The sequence below is a fragment of the Dermacentor variabilis genome, unplaced genomic scaffold, assembly GCF_050947875.1.
Source record: "Dermacentor variabilis isolate Ectoservices unplaced genomic scaffold, ASM5094787v1 scaffold_22, whole genome shotgun sequence".
Lineage (NCBI taxonomy): Eukaryota > Metazoa > Arthropoda > Arachnida > Ixodida > Ixodidae > Dermacentor > Dermacentor variabilis.
In genome coordinates, this window is record NW_027460390.1 from 2,714,782 (window position 1) to 2,724,231 (window position 9,450).

The following is a 9,450-nucleotide window of genomic DNA, read 5'->3' on the forward strand; positions in this document are numbered from 1 at the left end:
CATTGTTTTCACTGTTACGCACGCTCCTGCACAAGACAAAGAAAGCGATGTCTCCTTTCTGCCCTGCTCGTTCTTCTACGACGGCATATTCCTGGACGCTGTCGGCTCCGCAGACGACCAGTCCCTGCAAAAGCCAGCCATCATCATCGACCCTTGGTTCCGCTGCAGCAGAGCACCGCCATAGCGTGCCTACGAGGCATTGAGGGCCTCTTGGTACACGCTACGCACCCGCAGCAGAAGCAGCGATGGCGATTCCGGATGCGGCCTCGGATCATGGCGTGGCGGGTACATCGTTGAGCAACGAGGTTCAACACTACTACTAGCTGCGGTTGCGAGCTCCCCCACCTCCGGATGCCTTGATGCAGTTCGCACAGGAAAAGAGTGGTTCGGTGGCCACCACGAACGAAAACAAGCGGCGCGTTAGCACCTGCCTGGCAAAGTTGTGGTGTCCTCTCGCCGACGTCGCCGACAGGGCACACTTCCAGCGGAAGGTCGCCGAAGCTGCCACCGTCCACCGAAGGAAGTACACGGACTACGCCAACCATTCGCGTGAGGCCCGCCGACGCAAGGAGCACGAGCGCAGTGCCAAACAGGTTAACAGCAAGCTGAAGAACGACAGTTCCTGGGACAAAGAGCAGCAGCCGAGTACTTCCGTGTTCGCGGTCCAGGGTCGAGGCAGCCCGAACTTCCAGCAGCAACTGCATCCGCGGTCATTGTCGCCGACACCAATGAGCGAACATCAGTGCTGCCCGAGTCAGCGCTTCGTTCGCCGGTCAGGGAACGCTGATTTTTGTGCCGACACCCGCGGTCCCGGCCACGGCCATGGTTCGCTTATATGCGCGGTCTCACTACGTGCACCGGTTCTGCATGCGGCGAGAAAAGGACGGCCCTCTTTGCGTCCGTCGAGGAGGCCGCTGAGAGTGGTGTCCTTGGACAAGGTCGCCAACTACGAGTTTACCCGGGTGGAGGGCTTCACCTACGAGCCCTTGAATCGGAATTCAGTTTAACTGGAATTCAAGTCACGTTTTTTTCCTTAGCGAGATTCAGACCAGCAGCGTCGACCACCCGGCCATGACCTGTCTATTGAAGAGCCGTCCTCCTTCAGTGCCTCCTTGGAATGTAGAGACGCGTTCCAGCTTCTTACTTCCACGAGATGTGACCGCGCCGCAGTGCCACAGGATGTCGCTGTTTCATACGAAAGGTGGCGTGGACGGCAGCGGTTGGTGCCTTCTGATGGTGTCGAGAAGAAAGCACTTCTTCAATATGTAATAAAAACATAATACGTGCTTTGGCCACGAGTGTCACTATTCAAGTAGTCATGACATCAAACTTTCAATATTTGAGAGTTCGTAAGAATGTAGAATTCAAATTAAACTTATAAGCTTGCTCTCTGCAAAGAAATTCCCCAGCGCTCTCAAAATCTTTTTCGGTACATGACCATAGAGAAAGTATTATCGTTAAAAAAATCGAACTTCTATGGCAGTTATCTAAAACACGCGTATGCATTTGCTACTAATCACCATCTTTTCGACGTCGTATGTGACCGTGTTTGATATAATGCAGAGAAACGCCACGAAAACCGTACAGAGACATCCATAAGACGACGGCGTCGTGCTTCCCGCAGCGTCGGACAGCATGAGCTTTTTTTTCCTATTCTGTTACTGCTGCTGCTCTTGGTCACCATCATCATAATCATCATCCATTAGTTCTTGTTGCTCTTTCTCGCCGCTCTTCCCAGGTGCCTACTTGAGTTTATCTGTCGTAATCTGTACTAGTTGCCGCTGACGCTCCGCATATTTGCTACTCTTGCGAAACACGATAGACATGCGCTTTTGCGCGGCATCAATGGAATGGATGTGTATTGCAGTTTTGATCCCTCTAGGAATGGCAATGCGACGCATCAAAGTGGCTTACTTTAAATTACATACTGTAACCCTTCTTTTGAAAACCTGGTTGAAAAAAAGGGACTTTTTCGTGCCGCGGTCCACGAACTGCCGTTTGTGTTGACATATTGAAACGATTCATCACTGTTTTGTAGATTGCAGGGATACCGTGTTGTTGTGGGACATTCTCCAAATAACACTTAAATAAAGATTTAGATATTACAGCGTACCCAATTCGTTTCTTACCTTTTAAAGATCCCTGTGATCCACCATATGATATCTTCATGTTACTTGGCATAGATAGCATTCTGTGCAATCGAATGTTCGACAGGCACTGTGAACCAGCTCGAAACATTTAGTCGCTTTGTCGAGAGTCTATTGCTTACGTTCGTAGCGTGTGCGCGCACGAGTATAACCGGAGTTTGCAAGTACCCAGAGTTTTATGATGTCCATGTGATACAAGATGCCACCGACGGGTTGCGCCATAAATGGGTGCGTTTTTTACCTTCGTGTCGGCGCCTCTGTCACACTGTACCGACGCCGAGCTCTCCGCCGACTGTCGGCAGATTGTCGGCGTCGATACAGTGTGACAGAGGCGCCGACACGAAGGAAAAACGCTGTCGCTGACAGTCGTGTGAGTGAACCTTTACCAATCGGCATTCTCCAGGCGCGCTGCTTGTGGCGGGCACGGCGGCCTATCGTGCAAGTCGAATTCGTCGCTTCCGCTGTCACTTTCGTCCATGTAAGCCTGACCTTCAGGTGCTACTTCATCAGGATCTAAATTCTGAGCACGTACGCAAGGTAAAATACTTTGTTCCTGCTCGTTGAGGTCATCCTGAGACGACATCGGAAATCAGAAGCACACACTTGGCTACAGAAACACGAACGGCGTATCACGTGTAAAAGCGTCGTTTCGTTTTCGATGCGCTTGATTTCGTTTTGACTAGTGAAATACGAAAGCAGTAGGACAAAAAACTGCAAAAAACACGTAGCTATTATCGCAGAAATACTTTAACACTTTGGAAAACATGAATCGCAGTAACATCGATTTAACAAACAAAATGATATTTTCTCACACCTACGGCCGCGCTTGTCATCTTCCTCCCACTAGTGCCGGCCTATAATCGCTATCGCGTTCGCCTATCACAGTTTTCACCATGCTTCCAGTGAACGACTTCATTCTCACTCCGGATCGAAAAATTCTGACAAGAAATGTTCCACGGCGTTTTCCGCGTTACTACTTTGGGATTAGACGCTCTGGCCGGTAAGCTACCATTGCACTAAAAAAGTGGGTACCATAAAAATTTGTTGTCCGTTCCTTTAATGAGATGCGAAAGAGGAACTTACATTTCACAAAGTTCCAATGAATATTTTCCTTTACAGTCACGTCGGTCTAAGTGGCTTAACTTCATTGTAGCCCTTCTATAGCGTACATCTGCAAGGTTAACCTGATTTCTTGCAAACTTGTCTTTGCAACATCGAAAAGGAACGCACCTTCCTACAAGGGGACGTGTAATCTTTTTGTGCCAGTCATGTTTGGGCAGCGTTTATGATTTCCGAAGCCCCGTTTAGGCACCTTCTATGTGTCACGAGATGTCTCAGTGTTTCCTGCACACCATAGTGGTATCGGCTGCGGGTATCATCGATGTACAATCGTTGTGCTGTTAGCGAAGTTCAAAATTACCCAGAAACCTCGTCGCTAGCATCATTGTTGTGGTTTTGCAACTACACCAATGCTGCATTCTCCACTTCCTTTTTGTCGGTTCCTTCCTTGCTAGTTTCGTCGCCACTCATCACCTGAGCCGTTGTCTCTGAAACCTGTCATATCCTCAGCAGCAGAATCCCTCAAAATTAATCTTGAAAAGCACATCCGAGCTATTTTAAAATAAGTAGAAACAGTGCTTGGGCATGTTTCGCAACTCTGCAGTGAAAAGTAACTGTGAACCTCAAATGTTATGCAAGGTATTGACAAACAAACGCTTTATTAAATTGGTTTTTCTTATCCTCAGCTATTTTTCGTCTCATTTGTTATCCGTGCACAATTTCCCGCGAAATTTGCATCTGTCATTTATATGGGATGGACAATGTCCTTTTTAGAAGCTGAGTTCAGAAGTACCCTACATAACCTTCCATTCTCTCCTATCCCTTACAAAAATGAGTTTACACTGTCTATAGAAAGTCTATAGACTTCTTGTAGACGAGTTTGGCTTTCTAGAGATTTGGTTTTTTTGCTGAGACAAAGTCTATAGTTTGTTGAGAAAAGGTGATAAGGTTTGTAATTCTTTTGGTCTACTCGCATATAGTCGGTTTATAGAAAAAAGTCGATAACATGTTTGTTTCTTTTCGTCTGCTTCCCCTCTACACTCGAAAACAAAATTACACCCTTTTGGTTGTGTCTTACCGCACAACAATAAACGTCATCCGTCTTGTCTGCGTTTCCTTCCTTTAACGCTGCGAGCCCGGTACTTCCCAGTAACACGGCCGCTCAATGGAACGCACTTGGTGCGGCCCGTCGCGTCGGCCGAGAGAGGCGTGACGCGCCTAGTTCCCATCGCCACCGCTGCAGCGCTACTGCTCCGGGACAGTTGCGGGGGGGGGGGGGGGGGGGGGAAGAGAGATGTGCTCACCGCCCGCCGCGGCCGCGCGGTCAGGGCTGCATTTGTTCCGATAAAGAGCTGTGTAGCGGTGTTTCACAAAATATGAATGGTAATGCCGACTGGCGATTTGCTACTGATAGCAGTACGACAGCATCGCTGCAGTTGTCAGCGACAGTTTGTGTCGGAAGTCACATATGTTCGGGGCGCTTCTTCGAGCGTTCGCCTATTCACTAACTCGCGTTCGACACACACGAAGCCGGTTATCCGCTATATTAACTTGTTGCATATAATTAGTTGGTTAGCATAAAAATGCTCGTTTTAAGAAGTCTGAACAGTCTGGTCCACAATTAGAGCCGATTATTAACCCTCTTTTCCGTTTCTGGACATGCAGCAATTTACTGCATTATAGTTCAGCCGGTTCACGGGTATGTGCGGAAATATTTTGCAAATGGGCACTACTAGCCTACATCAATGGTCGAAAAGAAAACAATAAAGCGAGAAGTCAGTAGGTTGAGTCCAGTTTTCCTTTTCATTTCAAAGTTCATGTACACAGAATCTGAAAGCGTTACAAGCGCAGAGCTTTCCTCGAGAGAGGTTTATGTGTAAGCAAAATTTTTTCCACTGTCGAATTCAGGCTGCTAGCCCAGTTCGTCAACAATGGTCTTATGAGCTTGCTCGAAAATACTCTGCAGAGGTCCTCAGCGTGGTTGCGATCCTCTTTTTCACAAGTCAGCGCCGGACATTGTGTGAAATGATGAAGTTGTGCTGACATCAAGGTGTTGCATAGCCTGCTGGTTCGTCTGACGTCTGAGCACTTCATGACCTTGGTGACGAAGGTGCGTACAAGCTTACACAGGCCAACTGCTTCTATTGTTGGGTACCTTAGCCATCCAGCGTCAACGTTGCGGATCAATCCATAAATTGCTTCAGCTGGCCTCGCTGCTTATTGAAGAAGAAGTTTGCAGGAATTACAAGCCACCTGAAGACGAGCATAACAATTTAGCTTGAAAAACGGTACTAAAAGAACACAATCTATTATATTCGTAATGAAATCAACCACAGACATATTTGAATATATATATATATATATATATATATATATATATATATATATATATATATATATGTGTGTGTGTGTGTGTGTGTGTGTGTGTGTGTGTGTGTGTGTGTGTGTGTGTGTGTGTGTGTGTGTGTGTGTGTGTGTGTGTGTGTGTGTGAATTAGTCACATAAACAAAGGATAAAAGAATGCAAGCCTAATTCATTTTTTTAAACTTGTAAAACAAGTGTACCTTTTCCTCACATGCGCGTGCAACGTAGCCGTTCAGGTATATGCTAACTCTATATCAGCTACTAGCTCAGTCCACATGGTGATGAATTCAAGCTCACTCGAGAACTCACTGGCTGCAGATGAGATGGCAGCTGGCAAGACAAGTTTCACCATCCTGCATGGGAATTTTAACGGCTGCTTTCGCCAACCATGGCGAAACCAGGTTCTTCAACCATGCTGCCCGCCGTTTAGGATCGCACGGGAATTCATGATATCGGATCGTCGGATCCCTCCTTGCATTGGTGCTGCACAGCGGACACACAGCAGTTGCGCGGCATGGCACTGTCTGTGCCAAAACGTCTGTTCGCACCGTACACGATAACACACGTGCGCAGATCCAGTAGGGCAGTCGTATATCATAAAGAAACCTGCTGCGACGCGTGAGACCCACTGGCTCAGCGGCGCTCGGGCGCTCTTCCTCCTGCAAAGCGTCCCGGAGCAGTGGCGCCCCGACGGCGGAAACTGTAAGCTCTCGCATCACGCCCTCGCCCAGTAAAACCGGCGCGACGCGACGGGCCGCACCAAGTGCGTTTCTATTGAGCGGCCGTGCCAGTAACGAACGGCATACGCGTTATCAGCGTGACATATCATTCCCGACAGGAAAGTAGCGGGCGCGGCATTTTCAAGAAAAGAAACGAAAGCAAGGCAGATGACGATTATTGTTGTCTGGCAGATATGCACCCCAAAGGGTGTATCTTTGTCTGAGAGTGTGCAGGCTACCTGTAGACGAAAGTCGATACAATCTCTATTTAGTTTTGTTAATTCTTTGTCTATAGATTGTCTATAGAAGAAAGTCGATAAGATGATGGTTTCTTTCTGTCTACTTCCGCTCTATAGAATATTTATAGAAAAAAGTCAATATCGTCTCTATTTATAATTGTTCATTCTTCATTTAAAGACTGTCTACAGACGGGAGTCGACAAGGTGTTGATTCTTTTTGTCTACTGCGGGTTTATAGATTGCCTATACAAGAAAGTCAATAACATTTTCGTTTCTTTTTGTCTACTTTCGCGGTATAGATTACCTTTAGACAAAAGCCGATACAGTCTCTATATAGTCTTGCTGATTATTCGTTTATAGACGAGAGTCGATAAGGTGTTGATTATATTTTTCGACGCTCAGTTTATAGATTGTCTATGGACAAAAGTTGATACGGTTGATACGCCGTTCCTTCTTGTCTGTTTCCGCTCTCTGTAGACTACCTAAACACAAAAGTCGATACAGTTTCTATTTATTATTGTTTATTCTTGTTCTATAGATTGTCTTAGACGAGAGTCGATAACGTGTTGATTTTTTTTGTCTACTGCCAGTTTATAGGTTATCTATAGACAAAAACTAATAAGTTTTCTATTTCTTTTTGTCTACTGCCCTTCTTTAGTCGGTCTATAGTAAAACGTCGATATGATTCTTGTTTCCTTTTGTCTACATCTGCACCATAGACTACCTGTAGACAACATTCGATACAGTCTCCGTTTATCCCTGTTGATTCTTTGTCTGTAAACTGTCCATAGACGAGAGTCAATAAGGTGTACATTTCTTTCTGTCTATTGCGAGTCCATAAATTTCTTCACACATACGCGCATGCACATACTCACGTGCACACAGATATAAATATATATGTAAACGAGAAGCAAAGGGGTTAACCGAGGGGCCCGATTTTTATTAGTCATATCATAAGAAGCCAACAAACACTGACCCCAAGAACAACATAGGGGAAATGACTTGTGCTTAATAAATGAAATGAAGAAACGATAAATAATGGAAATTAAAGTGGATGAAAAAACAACTTGCCGCAGGTGGGAACCGAACCCACAACCTTCACATTTTGCGTGCGATGCTCTACCAATTGAGCTACCGCGGCTTCGTTTCCCCGTCCATTTTCTTGAGTATTTATGTGTCCTAGTGGAACCCTGGAAGTGTTAGCCAGCGCCACCACTCACAGACCTTGGCGGCGGACGTGGTACGTCCTTTTTGCCGCAGGCGTCACGAGAACGTGATCTTCTTTGTTGATATATATATATATATATATATATATATATATATATATATATATATATATATATAGGGGTTTTCTTCAAAGTTCAGCACGCAGGACCCGACGTAAAATACGCAGGAAAGAGACGACGAACTTTTTGGGAGACTTCTTTTTCTTACTTAACGTTTTCGGCTGGTGGACCAGCCTTCGTCAGAGTACAGTAACGCATGGACAACACATACACAGCTTTAAAGGCACCGTATCACGAGCAGAGGGCGCGCTATCTACACTGACTAGACCATACACTGCGCATCATAAATCATTATCATTGCGCATTATAAATGATTGTACATGACGCGCATTTTGGAATATACAAAAAATGAAATGCAGATGTGTTCACGATACAATACATACAAACATGACTCTCAAGTAAGTGCCAGCGGTTACAATGGTTATGTGTAGTGAAAACAAAATGACTTACACGTGCAGATACAATGGCGTGATGTTTGACACATGGCATCTCTAAGTGCAACCTCGAATTATCTAAAAATGTAATATGTTAAGCGTACAACTTCGAGCCACAGCGACATACGTCAAAAAAGCCACATGTAAAATAAGAGACAGAAAAAAGCGCTGAAATCATGTCTGTACACTGTGCGGGAAGTGTATATTTGTGCTCAATCTAAAGTTAGACAGGTTAGTTTTCCTTTGTTTTCATTTATTCCAGACGAGACAGTGTTAAATTTGTGAATCAGGTAAGATTCGCGAAGCTCGCGGTCATGGTTGGTGCGGAATGCAGATTCGAGTATTGTTACTTTGAGATTATTAAATGAGTGGCCCGGCATGTTAACATGTTTCGAGAGTGGTAGATTTGGTTGGGATTTGGCATGTGACCTGTGGTTGTTAAAGCGGATCCTGAAAGGTGTCTCAGTCTGGCCTATGTATTGCATGTGGCAAGTGCCGCACTCGAGCAAGTACACTACGTTATATGAATCACAGTTGAAACTGCCTTTAATAGTGAACATGAATTGGCTGGCTGTGCTGGTGGCAGTTAATGTAGGCGTTATATGAGCGCAGACTTTGCAACGTGGTTTATTGCAGCGGCTGCAACCGGTCGGATTAGAAGTGGCGATTTTTGAAGACGTTAGTATGTCACCTATGTTTTTCGAACGTCTATACACGACACGAGGTGGCTCAGGAAAAATGGCTTTTAACCTGTCGCTTTGGGTAAGAATGTTATAGTGTTTGCGGAGTATGCCTGAGACCTTAGGGTTAGATGCGGAATGTGTGAGTATCAAATTAGTCGACTGGGAGCCACTGGGCTTGTTCCTGCCTTTAAGAAAGTCCATCCGGTCATATCCTGCCGCTCGGTGTATCGCGTCATCGATCATCTTCTCTGGATATTTACGGTTGAGAAGTTTCTTTTTGAGTTCCTGGCAACAAGAATTAAAATCGCCTTCTTCGGAACATATGCGCTTAAAGCGCTGTGCCTGGCTATATGGAATCGCAGTCTTACAATGACGCACGTGGCTGCTTTCAAAATGAAGAAATTGATGATTATCAGTTGGCTTTTTGTAGAGTTTTGTGGTTAGGCGTCCATCGGCAATGGTAATCGTCACGTCAAGGAAGTCTACAGATGACGGTGAGTAATGATGCGTGAATTTGAT

General features: G+C 45.6%; 1 non-coding gene across 1 annotated transcript; it reads right to left on the reverse strand.

Annotated features, from left to right (window-relative positions):
* Window positions 1–7,596: 7,596 nt before the first annotated feature.
* TRNAL-CAA (transfer RNA leucine (anticodon CAA)) lies at window positions 7,597–7,669 on the reverse strand. The gene has a single exon. It is a non-coding gene; the product is annotated as a tRNA-Leu (tRNA).
* Window positions 7,670–9,450: the final 1,781 nt, after the last annotated feature.